Genomic DNA, 18,841 nt, shown 5'->3' with positions numbered 1-18,841 from the left:
ACTAGGGAGGATATAGCACTCATACCCATAATCCCAGCTTTGGACCATGAATCACTGAGAAACTCAAGAAGCCTGCCCTCATGACTGTATGAGGTATTCAGGGGACATCTATATTCAAACCAAAACACTGAGGAAAAATAAAGATGCTACTCATTCGTAACTAGTCCTTTAAACTTTCCAAGTGGATTTACCCTTTAAGTTTATTGGAAACATTTCATTACTAATATCTGTTGTTACATCTTTGGAGGAAAGCATGCTTCTAAGTCCTCTGTACCCCAGAGTGCAAAGGTAGGCATTGATTGTGTAACCAGAGAAAAACCAGGTATGTGTCTTTAAAGGCGAAATTGATTTTCATTGAATGAGTTGAAAGACCACCCAAAGATAGTTGTGAATGCAGATGTTTCTCTGAAGCCTGACTTCAGATATTTGTGAAAATTCCATGCTTATTCACTGAGAAATACTTCAAAAGCCTCTCTGAATACTGCAGAGATAGACGCAGAGTAGAGCATCAACAAAACCAGGGCATGTGCAATAATGGGCTCCATTTAATGTTCTCACAGGGAAATAGATCTAGGACTTGAAACTAAATCTTCTAACATAAAAAGAACCAATTCATTTTTAAGGTTTTAAAATATAATTTTAATATTAGATACTAGTGTCTGCCTACCTTCTGTTACTTTTCTCCCTGTTTCTCTCTCTGTCTTTCTCTGTCCTACTCTGATGATCTCTCAAATATAGAGGAGTTTGAAAAATTCAATGGCTAAAGAATAAAATTCTATACTTGGGGTGATCACTGCAACTCCATTTCAGCTGTTGATAATATCTACTTAAATCCATCTTAGAAATGAATTTGACAAGCATTGGTCCTCTTTGAAGATAAAATACTTCTAGATATTTATATAACTGCTTGATTCACAATTTTATTGGCCATATACATTACAGGTTCTTTCTAAATAATTCTATATGATTTTCTAAAATGCAAGGTACGACTTAGGTTTTATTATCACTCTTTGAAAAATTGAATAAATTGTAATGCTTTAAGAATACTTACCTGTCATTTTTCATCAATTGAGCAGATGTAAGTAGTTTCGTTTATTAAGTAAAACCAAATGAGATTTAGGACTGTCAGATTTTCCTTTGGCTTTTTAAATTATTATTTAAAATGTATTTCTGTGTATGCAGAGCTATCTAATTCTTAGACCATGTGTACAGCAGTGGTTAAAATTAAATTTTAAAAATTTATTTAAAGAAGCGGTATTTTAATCTTGTGTTTGGTAAAATGAAAAATGTACTTTATTATAATATTTCCAAAAACTATCAATTACAGATGTATTTAAAACTGATCTAAGCATGCTTCTGTACCTGGCCTCATTGGAAACAGATATTAAGATAACCAAGAGAACAGTCATTTCTAACAATGGAGAGGACATTCTGTCATTAATATCACATAGTCTCACACTATTATGAAGGCCATTCTAGGTCTAAAGCCCACTCACCTTCTGAGGAAGTTCCATTCACCAGGATACAACATTCTCTAAATTTATAATTGTTTTTCCCTGTACTTTAGTTTGGATCTAGCTTGTCTTCTACAGCTTCATGTGTCTAAGCTTGGTCCTCAGTCTGCTCATCTGGGCATTATTAGAAGCTGGTGTTAATCTTTAAGCTGTGAGACATTAGGAAGTTATCTGGGTATTGGTCACATGACCTGATAGGTTATTTTTATAAGTCTCTCAACTTTGTCTGTTTCCTGACCACAATAAGCTGAGGAATTTTCTCCATGACACATTCTGGCTGCCCACCATGGTACACAGTCTCTCTACAGGCCCAAAAGCAATGGAGCCAACTGAGCCTGGACTAGAACCTCCAAAACTGAGTGAAGGATAAATATTTTTTCTTTTAAGTCGCATTATCTCAGATATTTATCATGGTACAGAGAGATGACTAGCACAACTTCTTTTGTTCAAATGGCAATGATTTACCTTTTAAGAGACACTGTTGGCTGCCTTTCTTATGCCCTTTACCAGAACATGTAGGAGTCCAGGACTGCTCTTCTAGAACACTGAGAATTGATTCAGTGTCACCTACTGGGAAGCAAATTGCAAATTTTCTCATTTCTGTCCCAATGTCTTTTGGAAGAAAGATAACATGATTTCTGAAGATACATCAATGCTCAAAGCAGGAGCAAATGCAGTCAGGATCCTGAAGGCTTATCCTAAACCTAGCTTAACAAAATCTTCACATTCCTCAAAATATGTTTTTTTTGTTCTAACTCATTAAGATCCTCCACATTTTTAGCAGGTAATACTCGGGATTAGCTGCTTTGTAAAAGAGTGACAGCAGACATCCTTGAGATAACACATTTTGAAAAAAACATAACAAATTTTTTTTTAAAGCAAGACACTATGTATCTTTAAAAATCCTTTAGTTTATTCATTAAAACAATGTAACATGCCAAAATTTCAAACACGACAGTATGTAAATATATTGATACAACAAAAGTTATGTCATATGAAGTTTAACTAAAATGCATATTATTTATACACATAGTACACACAGTAATCCTAGTTTGTTGCAAATAATAGTGAAAAAATGCCAAAATATGAGCATAAACGAGTTTGTATGTCTATATGAGGAAACTGTAGAATATAATAGTATCTGTATGACTCAAGTTCGGAATTATCTCTCCTACCTTGAATATTTGCTAAGAAGAGAATGCTATTTACCAAATAGGTATTACTAATTAGAGATAGCTATTTCACCTTTTTGCTGCATTTCCATAGTTTATAAGATGCAAACACTAAAAACAGCTATTTCAGAAGAGGGAAAGAGGTAATACATATAAAGTGTGTAAAGTGTGATGAACAGAAACTGTAGCAAAGTATCATAAAGGGTTTTTACATATCACGTATAAAGAGTCAATGTGTATTTTAGTAACTATGATGGCCAAGTTTTATATTTAGTGCTCTTGTCTTCATGTTTATTTCATTTCCCCTCTTATTTAAAAAAAAATGTTAAATAAGCATGACTTTTCCAACCACAAAATTTGCATATTGAGAATGTCCTATTAAATCGTTCTCATCCCACCTCTTCTCAGCACTGAATGACTTTCACTGATTTCTAGAAGTGTAGCCTGGCTACATGGAAATATGCTACTCACAGGAATATAACACAGTGCTTTGCAATGTAAAATTTAAGTTCATGTGCTATTGGCTAAGAGACATTTCAGCGAATATTTTTGAAAATTTGAATAGAACAGAATATTCAGTTTCTAGATTTTATTTAATAAGTACCAGAGACCATATTGATGGTACAAGAGTGTTCCTTAGGGATACTTCCCAGTGAAAGACAGAATATAATTCTATCAAGACAATCCTATTTTAATAAAGGAAACTTTAATATACTTAACTTTCCCAGGGAGCTTAGATTAAATTTTGTCCCTCAACATCCACAGCATCTTCTCTTGCATCAAGCAGATAATATTGCTGAATAATTCTCAATGAACAAAAATTAGGAACAAATTATATAAATGAGTATTATTAGAAAGATTACTTGAAGAAAAATATATCTCCAATGTTGATTTTGTTAGGTCTCTATTTTTAAACTGCTTCTTTCAGAAATGTTGGATGATTTAACTAAATGACTATCCTTTTCTCACGTGTCCTATTGAATGGAATTTGAAACCATATGTGCAGGGTCAAATGACCACCCTTTAGTTCTACAGCTCAGTTAATTTGGTGCATCAGTAAAAGGGAAGTGGTGCAGATTCAGCAAACTTTACCTTGTTAGTGAGTCAAATTAACAGGCGAGTCTTTCTTTACAGAAATTAATTTGCAAATATGAAACAATACAAAATGTATTATATATATATATATATATATATATATATATATATATATATATCACAAGTGTCATTTAGTTGCTATAACATTTCTATAGAGTACCTGAAGATCTGTGTTCTTGTGGTAGTTAATTTTATAATGTCAACTCAAGCCCTTTTGTAAATAAACAGTTATATTCAGAAAATCTTCATTGAAAAAATATATATGTAGCCAATGTAGTCATTGTAACTCACTCTCCTTCTGTTATCAAAAAATGTTATGGAGTTAGTGATTACTTAGCACCTTTTATAAGGTAATTTTGCTTTCATTAGAATTGAAATAATATCCTGCATTGTAACACTGTATTGTGTTTATGGTTTGACTAGCATTTCTGTTAGGCTGCTTTCTGTGCATTCGTATTTTAGCCCAATTAAACTGTACTAGATACAGTATCCACTTTTTGTTGATTTAAGTTTTCGCCTCTCTAAATGCTTTTTTAAAATGTAATAATCTATCACAATGACATAACTAGCAGTTATGCTATCAGCCTTTATTCATATCAGTTGCCTTCCTCTCTTTGAGGTCTTAGGAGACAGTAATTTAGTAAAAGCAAAATAAGCTCTTAATTCTGTCACTTATAAAGGGAATTATCATTGTGAGCACTTGAAGTATGTCATGAAATGTGTTGAACACACTTTAATATGAATCGTAATAGCTATTTTATTAAACACCCACTCTAAGCAAGTTAATTTGTGAGTATCTAGATTTGTAATTCTCATATAAAAGTGATGTTGATAAGAAAACAGAGGTACTACAGTAATGAGTATAACGTGAAGACCATGTGCTTAGAGGTTTCTTAGGTCAGTTTGGAGTACACATCACCTTGTTGTCATAAACTGATTTTATCACATCACATATACTTTTGGTTTTGGCAGTAGTTTGATCTGGATATTTTAATGTTTTCAATAAGTTAAAGTGTTTGCTTGAAATATTGGAAAATGTACACATCAATTTTATTACTCTCATTTTTTTACAATAGGGTGACAATATGGTATTTACACATGCAATATGTGTATGTATGTGTGTGTGATAACTATATTGTTAATCCTTGCAAATTAATCAAGTACAGTTTCTTATGTTCTCACTGTTTGATTATTTGATCATTTTTTTCATGCTTAAATCTTGTAACCTGAATCGCTATTTCTAAGATGACAATACTCAATATATTACCTGGTGTTAGTTTCCTACTACTTTTTAAAGTTTTGTATCATTTCTTTAAAGTTATGTATCATTTTTTTAAAATTCTGTATCATTTCTACCCTTTATTTTGTTTTGATTTTAAAATAAAAAAGAAATACTAGCAGATGTTTCACTGGTGAACCTACAAAGATGACTTGCTAAATAACCCTAATTTGAACTTTCCACTTATGTCCATTTCTTTGCTGTAAAATTAATAGATTAATTTTTTGGAAGGGTATTTTTAAATAAATATAAAGAAATGCAAACAAAATACCATGTATGCTTTTCCCAGAGTTTTAAAATAATTTCCTTTTCAACACTGCTCAGGTCTAACTACTGAAATAATTACAGTAACAGAATTAGAATATAGTGAGAGGATTTGGAAAAGCTTTTTAGCTTTGGAAAAAGATGTGTCTTTGTGAGTTTACAGCAATATATTTGATTATTTGGAGATGTTTCCTTTCTTGAATTCACCTTTCATTCTGTCTGAGAGGACATCAAATAATGCACTTGTATATGCTTTGCATGTGCCAGTTGCTTAAGCAATGTCACTTTATCATGTTTCTTTCTTTTTAGGACAGTCCGTTAGCTAGCATTGGTAAATCTGTATTTATTTGCTTGTTGTTTGATGGCAGGCTGACTAGACGTGTTAATAAAGGATGCAAAACATTTTCTAAGTAAATTTATTAAACTTTGTGACTAATCCATGTTGACAGATGCCATGGCCTCCAATTTACAGAGGAGCAGACTGTCACATAGTGTTAGGGTTTGATATATCTTAGCTTTAAGAACCTATTTCTGGGCCTGAAGCATTTATGTCATACCACAAAACATCTTGAAGCAAAACCATATTTGTATTTTTGTTTTAAAAATATCTTAAACTATAATAAATATGTATTTATATTTTTAAATAATCCTGAGTAAATATAAACCAAAAATGAAGTATTTTTATACAGATCCCATCGAGAAGGTGGTATACTCTGCTCCTCAGGTAGATAATATGCATGCCAGCTCAGACATCTTACACCACTGAGGAGACAATAGTTGTGTCACTGATGCCAGCTTTTGTGTATTTTAATATATTAATACTTTAAAGAAGTAATGACATACATTTTGATCAATTTTGATGAGAAAGTATTTGAAGATTTACAACTAAAGTTCTGTAAGAAAGGGAAGCTATTCTAATTACAAAAAATCCACAGACTCTCTACATATATTATTTTATTTAATGTTTGAATCATTTTCCAGTTCAATAATTATTGAGTACATCCCCTTTTCTAAGAACTGTAGACAAGAGGAATACATTTAATAATAAATACACATTTTTTAAAACTTCATCTCACTAAACGTCTAAATAATGTTAAAGATGTAAGTTAATGCAATCACATGGAGTTATATAATTTAACTGTCAAAGTCCTGAGGCAGGTCTGTGTATACTGATGTGACTTCTGTTGGAAAGCGAGTGTGCCCTACAGATGGAGTGCAGGGGATGTTTACATGAGGCAGCAGTGATGAAACTGAGGTCTTCCTAATTCACAAAGTAGGTTACTGAAGACAGAAGGGGAGAAAAGAATGGGAGTAGTGACTGTGAAAAGAGGGAATACAGTGAGTTTAAGAGTAGAAATAAGGTGAAAGGAAAATCATGGTTATCCTGATACAGGATAATAAGAAGAAAACAGTTACTTCTCTCTAGCAGAAAAGATTTCGTTGGGGAAATACCATTAATTTTAAGTGTTATATCTTTCTTCTATTTTACTTTTCAAAAATATACTACTTTAAAAATCTCAAAATTAATTTCAATCTAGAGCGTGTAAGCAAACTAATTGCAATGAAAAATTTACAGAAGTGATGCAATGTAAAAGTTGCCTTTCATAAATTTCTTCATAGTATACTGTATTAAGTAAAAGCCCTGAAATTTATTAAATATTATGTTTTCAGAACTTTCAAACAAAGAAAAAGAAAAAGAAAGGAAGGAAAGAAAGAAAGAAAGAAAGAAAGAAAGAAAGAAAGAAAGAAAGAAAAAAAGAGAAACAGAAACAGAAAGAGAGAAAGAGAAACAAAGAACTCTAGCAAATCCCCTTCTATGTATCCTAATGGAATTTTATACTGGAAATTTCCTTGAGGAAAACAGTTTGTGATGGTAGATGACAGAAGAGTGAAGCTTTCAGGTACTCAAAATATTTAATAAGACTGGTAGCTAACATTTGCAGGATAACAGAAGGAAAATTTCAGTCGAAACTTAAAAGCTAATGTGTTCCACCCAGTGAATGTATACCTAAGTCTCTTTCCTGTCCATGATCGATCTTTATAGGACTAGTTTTAATATTTTATGTTGTGATATATTTACATTTATGGAGCTAAAAGTGATATAATCTGAACTGCGCTTTCTAAAATTCTACTTGATAGAAATGATGTGTAGATTTTTCTTTTTGGGTACTTTTTGCAGTTCACAAGGTTTGATTCACTGGAGGGAATTTACTTTTTATTGTTATGAAAGAAAGAGTAATCACATTGTACTTTTCTGTGTAATCGAAAATAGAAATCATCATCTAGCACTTAAAGGAAGGCATCTCCAGACTTTGAAAATAAACTTGTAATTGAAAGAGAGACAACATCAAGAACTGAGTTCTAGTTTCATTCTTTATGTACACATGCCTTTTCCTGCAAAGACAGTAATTATAAGATTGGTGATAAGAGAGAAAAATATCCTCAATCCCTATGCCTGATTGCTAACAATAAAAACAGTAAACATAATAATAATTGAAATTTATTTGAGTTTACTGTAGACCTGATATTTTATGCATATTGTTTTTATTTTTTTACTAACCTTTTGAAATAAATGAAAATAGCAATTTACAAAAGAGAAATTACAGAATAATTAAATCATTTGCTCACATGTGCTGCAAAACCATTAAGGGCAGAATGTACTTATCTTATTCATGTTTTCACTGTAGCATGTGACTTTTTAGCTTTTTTCCTCCATGTAAATATGTATGTATTTGTGTCATGTTTTATTATATTATACATTGATGTTTATCCTTAAATCAAAAACTATTTAATTACCAGTGTTACCAGATAGTCACTGTCAACACTGTTAAAATACAGTAATAATTTTATATAATCTTTGTTTTGCCTAAAAGCGATCTATATTTTGATGACTTTATTTCTTTTATTCTTATACCAAAGATAATAATATAATATTATTTTTATATAAAGTTTGTTTTGCATTATTAGGGATGACTTTCCTGAAAAGAAATTATATTGTGACATAATATTAGCCTTATTGCTCTAGAACTTTTAATTCAAAAAGTTCAATTCAAATGAAATGTACGGATGATACACTCCATAGTAAGTTATATTTGATGAAAATATTGGTTCTGGAGTATTCCCAAGACCTTCACCAATTAGACTATACATATTTTATTGATTCAATTTTTTTTAATTTAAAATAGAGTAACAAAGAAATAACTCTTGCTTTTTGTTAATGTATTATACAGGTTATCCTGTCTAAGTTCCTAAATTCAGAGAGACACATCCTTTGCTGCATCTAAAGAGGTGCCTTATGTAAACAGTCTGCACAAGAAGTTCTTCCATTATTATTTGTATTATTATTTGTCCATTTCTCTTACTAATATTATAAATTTCCTCAATTAATATTTCAGAATGAAAAAGTAGTGAAGATCACAAATATGAATTGGTTCATATCTTATACCAAAATGCCTTGCTGTATAATATTTATATCACCTAGGTTTAATATGGAATTAGAGTGGGACAAAGTATGCCAAATTACCAAAACAGAAAAAAAAATATTTTTACATCTTTCTAAAAACATGAGGTTAGATCATGTATGTTTAGTGATGTATATCTATATATTTCAATTGTCTCTGTAAATCAAATTTTTGTCTTAAAATTAATTCAAATCATTGTCTATCACCCAACAACTTTTGTCCACTTGAGCACTTGATCTGTATCATATTTTTATCATCTTTTTGTTACTATGGTTGAACATTAAATTATAATAACAAATATGAAAGTTTTTGTCAAAGTAGCTATTTGAGGATCTTTTTTGCATAATTTCAGTCTTCATATTATTCTAGCATGCAAAAATATGAATTCCCCTTAATACTTTAAAAAATGAACAGTTGCTTATCTCAGAAAGCAGAGGAAGTACTGTAATAGGATAGATGGTGACATTAACTCAAGCTATATGGTAGCAACTGTTAGGGAACACAATTGAACTATCATGGGAGTTTAGAGATGGTGGTGTTGGGCTGTGTACCAACAGCTACTGCTGAGCAACAGGTTGCCATACAACATAGTGGCCTAACCAAAAGAGAGAAAGAGAAAGACACACAACAGGGGATTTTGGAACGCGCAGCGTATGACAGTATTCATTGCTGTGCAGATACTATGGGTTTTTACATGGACCTAAATAAATGAAATAGTATACAATAAGTAAATATGTATGGTTCTTTACACATTAATTGTAAATATACTTCTATAATGCTGTAAAAACGTATTGGTGGCTTCCCATAGCAGTCATTACCATTGTGTGAAAGACTGATAACCAGGAAGGCCCATGGCAAATGATGCGATTGCTGGCAACCAGAAATTAGACATTCATATCTCAAGTTAATAAGCACTGGAAAGTCAAGGGCGAAGTACTGGAATTGTTTTCAAGAACTCTCATGGTAGATGACACTCATTTAATTCTTAGAAGGAACACCAGGCTGAATATCTTTTGCATGTCTACTTAAAGCTATATTAAAAGAGAAAAGTCTAGAAATCAAAGAGCAAGACCGAAATAATTTACCAATAATAACGTGAAGATTTGCTGCTAAGGATTCAGCAAAACTCCTGTAAGCTGTTTTGAGACTTAAATACTGATGTTTTCCATGATACGAGGCATGTTCCAGTAATCCTCACAAGGACAAAAAAATAGGCGGCACCCTGCTCTGACATTCCAGTAAGACATTTATTCACAGAAGGGGACTTTAAGAAGCTCACAGAATAAAACAGGGAATAAATTCGGTTCACTCCAGTTTGGGAAAGATGACAAACATGGTATTATTGATTGCCTAATATATATTTGTTTTCACGAGGTTACCTTGTCGCATGCAGAATTAACTTCTAAGTAAATACTTCAGGGTATCTTGCATGGGACATTGCTTTCTATCCTATTAAAAATAATTCCATTGCAAAACTACTCAAAAGATTTTAGAATAGCTAGTAAAACATCTCAAAATAAATGCATGCAATCATTTTATGTTTCAGACACTGTGTAGCAGTAAAAAGTACACAAATGATTGCTGGTACAATGTATATTAAGGAATCTGAAACAGTTTCAAGAAAAAATTTAGAGAAGATATATTCTAAGCAGTGTTAAGCATAAAGTTCAATTTGCTAAATCTTCCCCTTGGAAAGCAAATAGAAAGTTATAGCAATGGACTTGGCAGGGTGCTAAGTCATACAGAATCACACTCTCTGTTAAGCACTCCAGCTAAAGTTCCTGCTAAAGCAAAAGGCCAAGAAAGTTGCATTCAGTTTAGGACCTGGACTATTAAGTACCTAGACCTGTGAAAATGGTACTCACCTCAATCTAACTTCCCTTGTTTATAGAGGAAAGTTTTCAAGGCCACAGCAGAAGTCAGAGGTAAAACTACAGCTTGCAGTTTTCTGCACCAAGGTTTCACTTGGGGAAGATATTTAGTTACAACAACTCTGGTAAGAATTCAAATATGTAAAGTCAAGATGAAAAATATATTTTTTCAGACATAGCAACTTTTTTTTTTTTTTTACTTAGGGTATCTACTCATTAAAAAAAAAAAAAAAACCTTCAAGGTCTACTGTCTCTCACTGTGTCTAGTAAAATAAGAAATACTAAGATATGTGTCACAGCTTCTTTTGTGATTCAATAGATTTTCTATGTCTTTAGCAAATCACTGAAAGCGAAATTTTCAATTTCTAGCTCAGTTTCTACATCTTGGTGTTATTTCACACGTTAGGATCAGAAATGATCTCTGACTCACTTGAATTTCACAGCTGTGTATTGTATTTTAATTACTGTTTGTCTGTGATGAGTTTGCACGTGACATTGTAAAAAAAAAACAGTGAATTCCTACATGGTAGAAACAATCATCCTTGATTTGTCATAGAGATTGTTATAATATGATATAGTTTTATTATATTTCTACTTTTGTATTTTTTAAGGTTTCATATTCATAGAATCTGAAATTTGGACATAAGTTCTAAGCATCTCTTGCAACTATAGGAATGAGTTTTTCTTAACTGTTAGGCTTTCAGATTTATAAATATGTGAAAGTGGAGATTATAATTATAATGGATTATAAGATTTTGACAATAATTATAGTGTGTTTTTTAACATTTCTGGTTTGTGATAGGCATTAGAGCAACAATACAAGAAATTTATATTCATATGGTAATATGTACCTAGTTATAAAGGAAAACTACATTTAATTATATAGGCAATAATCATGAAATCTATGATAGAATATCAAGGATATATAGTAGAATATATTTTTAAATGGCTTATAAGGCTGTGAATGATATTGTTGGTACTAACACTTGGATCATTCTGACACTAATGATTGAATGTTAATGTGTAATGGGTTAAAAACATCCATTTTGTAGATCAACAATCCTGTATCTTTTCTCAACTGTATCACTAATTCCAGGCTCCACAGAATGTTAGTCTGGAGGAAACAGTCTATCTTAATGGCTCTAAAATCCTCAGTTGTTCTCTTCTGTTACACTTTTCTTCTTTCTCACTAATTTCTTCAGTTCTGTCTTTCTTTTCTCCTCTGTCTTCTCTTACTAGGAAAAGAAAATGTTGGCAGCAAGCTTTGTTAAATTCTTTCTTCTGCTAATAAAAGATACTATCCTTTTTCCTTATGTTAAGATAGTATTCCTCTCTGACAGCATTCCTCTGTGACGGTAGAGTGTTCAGAAAAGCAAAGAGAAAATCATCTTACTGACATTTTATTTTATATTAAACCACATAATGTAGGGCTCTGCAGAACATTTCAAATTAGTAATACTTTTCATAGAAGATCACACACACAGGTAAACAAATGGAATAGATACCTGTACATAAAGGTGTCAAGATATAAGAGAATATGTCCACTGTGACATTTACCAGCTGGCATTTATTAAATTTTAAACACTAAATTAGAAAGAGATACCTTGGTTAGTATTATTGTTACATGGACTCTTTCAAGTATTGCCTGCTTGCATACCTGTAGCCAAGTCCTGATTTATTCTCTCATTGTGATGTTACGTGCACAGATTAATTTCTTTTTGGTGTTTGGGAGCTACATTATATTGTTTTTGGTAACTAAACTAATAAAACTGGGAAGACCTTTTTACTGAATTTCTCAGAAAGCCAGAGGACTTTCTAACGGGATTTTTGTATAAGAGCCAAAGCTTTTTATTAGAGTGTGATTTCATTCAGAGGCTTGGGAGAGCAGACCTTTAATTTTTGCCTGGTAGAAGTCACTATCCAAAAAATGGGAAAAGAAAACATTGTTGAATTTTATTATTGATGTTTCCAGAAATTTTTTGTATTTATGGATAGCTGCTGATTGAACTATCTGTGCTTGGAAGGACAACCTGAGACCTTCTGTTTATCTTGCATTCACTGTGCAGACTCTCTTGATACTCTTCTGTGGATATTTCATATTTGGTTTCTTACAATGATTAATAGTTTATCTCAGATATCTACCATGAGTTGGGTACTATGCTGTAGCTACCCATTTGTGATTTTATTCATCCTCTTACTGCTCAATAAAAATATAACAAATAGGAGATATTTTTTTTTTTATTTGGAAGAATTTTTTAAAAGATCAAAGAAAACCATAACTTCTTTGTAGGGAGCCGAGTGACAGGCATTGCTGCCTCCATGTCTCTCTCTCCTATGGGCACTGCATCTGCCTACATTAACCATAATCCTCTCCTGCTTACGTCACGTGTCCAGATGTGATGGTGACCCTGTTGTATTCATCTGTTTAACCTCTTCCTGTCCCAGCTCCTGCCCTTCGCCTATAAAAGGTGTGATCATTTTCCGAATAAACCGGAGGCTTGATTGGATCACATCAACTTGCCTTCGTCTCTTTTGTCCCCCCTATGTCTTTTATTTAATCCCCGTTTCCCCTCCAGGAGTTCTGAACTTGTTGATCTGCAGGCCGGATCACTTCTTCATATGGTTTTTAAAACTATTTTTGCAGTTTCTACTTGATTGGTGGTTTTGCAGTAGTGTGATAAGTGAAGAACAACAGTACTACTTTTTGTACAAAATGATTTGATTATCATGACCTGTGGTTCCATAATTTCTTTCAAAGAAAAATATTCTGTGGTGCACTATGAATTTAATCTATGTGAAACATTTACCTTAGTTTAAATGTTTCTGCTACAATAAGATATTAGAAATATAGGATATTTCCACAAAAAGTGATATTGATTATAATACATAAACTATGACATCTACATTTCCTCCATTGGAAAAACAACAAGCATTTAAATTTCCCCCAATAAAATAAATTTGTTCTGCTAGTTCTAAACTAGAACTACATGTCTAATTTTTTTTTTCCAATACAACGTGAATTGTCTGAGAAAATACACTAAACAATTACTGGTGACATTACCTAATAATCAGTCCATGTTAAATTTCATAGACTGTGTAAATTAACTAAGTTTTCACTGAAAGTGATTGCACTCTTTTGTGTGTGAAAGAATTACCATTTACTATATTTTACTTACTGCATAAAATACATTACACAGATGAATCATAATTTTTGCTCTGAAATTTAGGTTAATAAAGATTTTAACAATTCTACAAATGTTTGTAGAAAATTTCATCTTCAAATTGTTCTTGCTGGAGATTATTTACTAAAGTAATATTACTAAATTAGGAAAAAAACATTTTAAAAGATTTTGATATACAACATATAAAATTTGGTAGAATATTTCTAAGGTATTTTAATTTTCAAAAAAAATTTGAAGATAGTCATACAAGAAAGAGCTGAATGTGTAAGTTTATAATTTTGTAACACAAAAATGGCTTTGGATACATAATGGTGAAATATTTTATAAACATGAAAAAATAAAACAAATTAGTATTTATGTTGTTTGAAAATTTGTGCTTATACAAACCTTAAACACAGAAAGTTGAATATAAATTATGTGATGAGACAACATATAGAAATGAAAAATAATTTACATGTCATATCCCACAAATATTCAAAACCAAAGAGTATGAAAACATGTCAAAATATTTAATAGCAAAAACATTCTGATTTTAAAATGGACAAAGGAATATCTAAATAAAAGACAATGAAGTATTTTCATTTGCCATAACATGGAAGGAACTGGAGGTTATGCTAAGTGAAATAAGAAGGCAAGGCAAGACCAGTTATGCTTGATCACACTTATATGTGGAATATGAAAAAGCTGATTTCCAGAAGATGAAAGCAGAAAGTACTTACCAGGGACTGAGTTTAAGGGCCAAGCAGAAATGATGACTGGTTCATAAGTGGGGTATTAACGCAAAAATAGATAAGACTGAGAAGTTCTGTTGTGTTAGCAGACAGCAGAGTGACTGTAGATAATGATCGTGTACTATACATTACAAAAACCTTCAAGTCATCATTTTGAATTTTTGAAATAAAAGTAATGACAACTGTTTGCAGAGATTTCACATACTTAATCTAATTGAAATATTACACTTCATGTGTCACTGAAAGGTCACATTTGTACCTGATAGATATACTTTTATGTTTTTATATATTAGTTAAATAATATGTTTGATTTAAATTTAAGAAACTGCATACACACATTTATAGTCGCATTACTGAAAGTAACCAAGATGCCAAGATGTCTTAGGAAAGGAAAAAAAGAACAATTTGTGCTTTCATTGTTTGATCATTTTTTCATGTCTATGTCATATAATCTGAACAACTACTTTGAAGATAACAATAAACAATATACTGTCCAGTGTTAATCTCCTTTTATTTTATTTTGAAATTTTGAATCTGTGTTTATATATTTTTCTTTGAAATAAAAAAGACTTTTGAAGAAATAAAAGAAATGAGTTATCCACTCTGGTAAAGATACAAACAAAAAACTTCAGTCAACATTGCTAGGTGCAATAAAACAGTATGAAAAGTCTGTGAACTGTAAGATTCCAAGTATGTAACCTTTTATAATTCTCAGTCTTCTCAAACTATGAAAGGATTTAGTTTGGGATGAACTGTGGGAGACTGCTGGCAAATCACATTTTCCAAGCAGTTACATACAACAAGTAAAAAGTGACAAGTAAAAAGTGAGTAGGCGACTATGTCTGTCACAGTGAGATACTTGCTTTATTCTAGAAATCAATTGGAATACAGTGTCAATTAACATACCAATGTGTCGCAATGTATCTGCATAAGAAGAGAAAATGAGTACTCAACAGGATTTACTAACCACACACGTAAACAAATTATTTAACATATTTAACTCTGGTGCACCGAAAGGCATGTCCAAACTGTGTTTCTCTGAAAGGATGGTTCATAACTAAACTAATTTCAATTATTCAACGGAACACTAAAATAATACATACATACACATATATATATATATATATATATATATATATATATATATTGCACATATGCACACATCATACTTATGTATAAGTAGTCATAGATTTTGTACATTTTAAATTCTTGAAGACAATCTTCAAATTTGGCATGTAAAAATAGAAAAAAAAATAGTTCCCAAGTGTTTCATAAGCATGAGATCAATAAAATCAACTTAAAATAGTATCTACATTAAAACTCTTATTTCATCTTAGTAACTTAAAAGAACAAAAGAGTATATATGTAGATTAAAATAAAAAACATAATAGAGCCCTTTAGTAGGCATTTATAATGGGTGCTTTTAACAATTTTCTTTTATTATTCATAATTATTTTAAAAAGCAATATTTTTTGCTGTGTACATTTACATACATTTGTACATAGACTATTTCAATGAGGACAAAACAAAATAAAACAAGAAAACTACAAAATGCCAAAAATGTTGGATGTTAAAAGTAAGCCATTTTTTAAAGTATGCTTGATTTAATAATGATTTGTTTATGAATACAAAAGTCTGTTTTGTTCAATGACTTTTAGATTGATCAGTATTTCACCAACCCAATTTTATTCCTAAGTAAAAAGGCTATGGTTTGTGACTTACAGAGAATTTACATCTTCTCTTTAGAATGAATTTTCCTAAGTGTTTTTTGGTGACAGAGTGACATACTCTGCCTTTTTTCTCCCCTGCAACTATCTGTCTTTGGTGTAAGAAATCAATTCCACAGTGACCATCGAACTCTGGTGCACTGAAAGGCATGTCCAAACTGTGCTTCTCTCAATCTCGTTACACAAACGACCTTTTGTTCTTGCAGAAACAGGCTCAATTGGAACAAGAAAGAACCTGTCATGCCATTTCCCTGTTACAATATTCATTAGTTGTGGCCCATGATCTTCTGAGTCTCTACAGAAACTTGTTAACAAGCCTCAGATCAGCAATCTGCTTTTTCCGTGTGTCTCAGTAACACTGTACCAGGCTTACTGACTCTTAAATGAGCCTGTTTGCATGGCATAATGTCTTTATGCTTTGGGACACTGCACCTGCCAGCATTTCACCTTTGCTGGCATAGGTATACGTGCCAAATCATGGCATTTGAATCCCCCACAGGTCAGACCTTTTCCACTGTCACTGCTCATTCTGCTTTCAAGGGCTAAGCAATTAGTATAAAGTAGATGTTTAGTTGCCAGGAAACTGCACAGTTCTGGGTTTCAGGCATTTTAGACACACATCAAAAAGTAAGTTAAGGCAGCCTTGGTGGCAATCTTGACTAATGGGGAGTCCAAAATAAGAGGACTGCAAGTTTGTGACCAAACTGAACAATTTGATGAGAACTAGTCTCAAAAGTAGACTAAAATAGCCCTTCCATAGGAGGTGCAAGACCCTGGGTTTCACCCACCCAAGAGAATGAAAATAAATAAATAAATAAATAAATAAATAAATGTATGTGCCTGGCACTTTCAGATTCAAATTTGAAAATTTTCCTTTGTTTTTAAACTTATAAAATCATTTTAGAAATGGTTATAAGCCCTCCACATGCACATAAAATGTTTTTTTTTTAATTGAGGTCTACAATGCATTACCAAAGATATGTATTTGAAAACTATAATATACAATCATGCTTTGCTTACAAATAACATATTTTGATAAATCATAATTAGGCAATTTCATTATCATTCAAACATCATGGGACACATGTGATTATAAGAATCTAGACATTATATAGATCAATCATTGACTTGAAATTTGTGTAACAGTATATCATTTGTGGTTAATTTTTTAATAAAATAAAAGTCTATATTCTAAAATAGCAATCAAAATTTTAATATAGCAAATAATTAAACTAGTAGTATGTTATATACTATTATTCTTAGTAGTATGCAATATGCATTATTTTGTATAGCTATGGTATTACATGACTGGTAACACAGTAACTTTGTTTACAATAGCATCAGCACAAGAATGTGAGTAAAGCCTGGAACTGCATTGTTAGGATGGTTCCAACATTATTAGGATACAGAAAATTTTCAATTATAGTCTTTGTTTATATAATGTGTTTTATCAAAGCATTTTTCAATGCATAGCTATGTTAACATCACATTTTACATTATATTTGGCATGAATGTAATTCTTAATGTTATTTGCAAATAGGCTATATCAAGAGGAAGGGGACAGGACACATATGGGCTGAAGAATGATAGATGACCAAGAACAACTTAGATTTCACAGGATAATTCACCTGAAGAAAGAATAATCACTAGATCACTCTGTCAGACATTACGTTAGTCAGATTCTCACTGCTGTGAAAGAATTCCTGAAATAAACAAATTAAAAGGAAGAAATATTGTTTTGGCTCACGATCATAGAGGTTCCAATCTGTGTTCAACTTGCTTTTGGGTCTCTGAAAAGCCAGGGTTGTGAAAGGCTCATAAAGGTAACGTTGCTCACCTCAAGGCGACTCAGAAGCACAAAGATAGGAGTGGCGAGGTTCTCATTATTCCCTTCATGGGCTCATTCCAAAGATTCACCTTCAGTCCATTATTGCTCATCTCCTGACTTTTTTGTATGTATCCATAGTGCCACAGGAAGATGAGCAAGTCTTCAAAATATGAACTTCTGTGAGTCATTTAAGATCCAAGTCATAAGAGACGTATAACCTTCTTCTAGAATTTGAGATGGCAAAATTATAGACAAACATACTTCTGCAAATCTTTAACACTAGAATTTGGAGTGTCTAATGATGGTTATTTTGGAAATAGAGATTATGTATTTTGATGTTTTAGTTTCAATCATTTAGTAGGAATATAATTTTTCTATTTTAATTATTGGTTTAAATTTAAGATACTCCTTAAAATCTCATATGCTTTGGCATATGACTAGATAATAGGAGGACTATACTTATTAGTGGATTATTCAGTGATAAGCTCATAGCTGAATGTGCTCTTAGGCGAGAAAACTATTTCAAAGGGATATTGGGGATATGATCAAGAACAGTGCATTTGACTCCACAATTCTACCCTGTGCTCTCTGCTTTCAGGCCATTGTGAGTGGAGCTCTTTCTCCTCTGCTATGGTCATCTGTCATTCTGTTTCTGCTTTGAAGTGAAATGATCATGGATGGATTCTTTAAGACAAAATAAAGCTGTCTTCATTGCAT

Source organism: Cavia porcellus, unplaced genomic scaffold (assembly GCF_034190915.1).
Source record: "Cavia porcellus strain 051 isolate PalLab524CR breed Dunkin Hartley unplaced genomic scaffold, mCavPor4.1 scaffold_4, whole genome shotgun sequence".
Classification (NCBI taxonomy): domain Eukaryota; kingdom Metazoa; phylum Chordata; class Mammalia; order Rodentia; family Caviidae; genus Cavia; species Cavia porcellus.
Note: the sequence above shows the minus strand (reverse complement) of the source record.